The sequence below is a fragment of the Palaemon carinicauda genome, chromosome 5 (assembly GCF_036898095.1).
Source record: "Palaemon carinicauda isolate YSFRI2023 chromosome 5, ASM3689809v2, whole genome shotgun sequence".
Taxonomy (NCBI): Eukaryota; Metazoa; Arthropoda; class Malacostraca; order Decapoda; family Palaemonidae; genus Palaemon; species Palaemon carinicauda.
The window spans coordinates 122121136-122123635 of NC_090729.1; positions in this window are offsets into that span (position 1 = coordinate 122121136).

Here is a 2500-nt window from a genome sequence, read left to right on the forward strand (position 1 = left end):
AGGCAAATATCGAAAAGGTACAACCAAAGGTGACTCACGTGTTTAAAATATGTTTAAACATTTTTGTTATTTAATGCTTTGATGAATAGTCGTTGTGGCAGCATTATATCCCACTCTTGTAGAAGCTTTTAACTGTTAGAAATTTGAAGGCAATTATGCAAGTGATTACGAAAGAGGTGGCTGCAAACGACATGTGTAGATAAATAAGTGAATGAAGATGAAAGGATAGGATATGCCTTAAAAATCGATTCAGTAAAGGATGATGATGATTATTATTATTATTATTATTATTATTATTATTATTATTATTATTATTATTATTATTACTTGCTAAGTTACAATCCTAGTTGGAAACGCAGGATGCTATAAGCCCAGAGGCTCCAACAAGGAAAATAGCCCAGTGAGGAAAGAAAACAAGGAAATAATAAAATATTTTAGGAACGGTAACAACATTAAAATAAATATATCCTATATAAACTATAAGAACTTTAACCAAACAAGAGGAAGAGAAATAAGTTAGAATAGCGTGCCCGAGTGTACCCTCAAGCAAGAGAACTCTAACCCAAGACAGTGGAAGACCATGGTACAGAGGTAATGGCACTACCCAAGACTAGAGAACAACGGTTTGATTTCGGAGTGTCCTTCTCCTAGAAGAGCTGCTTACTATAGCTAAAGAGCCTCTTCTACCCTTACCAAGAGGAAAGTGGCCACTGAACAAATATAGTGCAGTAGTCAACCCCTTGAGAGAAGAAGAAATGTTTGGTAATCTCAGTTTTGTCAGGTGTATGAGGACAGAGGAGAATATGTAAAAAATAGGCTAGAGACTATTCGGTGTATGTGGAGGCAAAGGGTAAATAACCGTAACCAGAAAGAACAGAGTAATGTAGCCTTAATTTGTCAATAATACACGTAATTAATTCACCTGTTCAAACATATAGCTTAGGATTTTTGTGCCTCGCGTGTTCTAAGCTCCTGAAAGCATCATAGATGAATATGGTGAAAAGCATCGATGTGTTATTGAAGATACATGAAAGTATTGCCTTGATGAATTACATTGGTATACCTGTTGTGTTATGAATGACCTCTCTGTGTTTTGTGTGAATCTGTGTTAAATCGTCTTTATTTTGTTTCGAGAATGGGTCAGTTGTATAGTGTCTGGGTACTAACTAATTTGGCGTTTTTAGTCACAGGAACGTAAAGGGTTTGTGTATCTCCATGATCAGCAAAGCTGTACTAGTTAGGGCCACCCATACTAAACCGCAGATATGACTAACGAAATGTCTGAGGCCTTTGTACTGCAGTGGACTAGAAACAACTGCATTTGTATAATCTGGCGTAAATAGGAACGTTAGCATATATTTTTGAGTATTTAGTAGCAGTAGTGTATATTATGGTGTAATTTGGGTACAGGAGATGATTTTTTGTCGTATATTATTTTCAAGTTGTGGAATGTCAATTTTTTCTCATTTCGTTTATTTATTTCCTTATTTCCTTTCTTCACTGGGCTATTTATCCCTATTGGAGCCCTTGGGCTTATAGCATCTTGCTTTTCCAACTAGGGTTTAATAATAATAAGAAGAAGAATAGGGAAGTGGGGAATATGGGGAAAGGAAGAGTACCCCTGGATACAATCCAGTTTATAGCTCAAAGGCAGGTACTCGGGATGGGAAAGATTAAGGAAATAGGGAGAAAGAGAAGTAGAGGAGAAGAATAAAAGAGAGGGGCAGACCCTCTTGCGATATTAGGGAATTGGTGTCAGCTAAGAAGCTAGTATATTATGTTGGGTTGTAGCTTAGCTAATAATAATAATACTTTTGAATAAATTATTGAATTGCGTTTATGTGAATTTTTCATTTGAACTGCGTCACTAGATCATTCGGTTATATTACACGTGTGCGTGTTTTTGCGTGAAATGTGTTCATATATTGCTCGTGTATATCCGTGGACGGATCACGCTGTTGACATTCATGCCTTCCCACTGTAAGACGAATTGGAGGGCGCCCGGTCTTTTACAGTTTCTGCCGCGTCGTTTCCAAAGTCCATCGGTCAGGATCAATGCCAAACGACCTCCCTATAAATTGAGAAATGGCTTACCAGTGTCCGGGAACTTGATAAAGAATTACCCTTGTTTTTCCCCTGATGACAAAAGAGGTTTTGCTGTTATTTCTGCGGAGTTCTGTACACGTTTTCTAGTGTGATATATGTCGGGAGTCCAGTTGACAATAGAGGAAAAATTGTGATGGTGAATTTATTGATATGATTTCAAATACTAATTTTTTTAGAGATTTGTTCATCTCTTTTTGTTATCGAAAGTGAAGTCTTTCACCGTTTTTGCTTCTTTTCGTTATATATTTGTTTCTTACCCACCTACGTAGGAATTTCTAGAAGAATTAATTTTCCTTGCTAATGAAAATGAACACATCACGATTTACGATATGCATTTCTTTTCTACCATTCCTACTTAATTTACTTCACTTATAGTTGTCTTTCTATCTTGAAA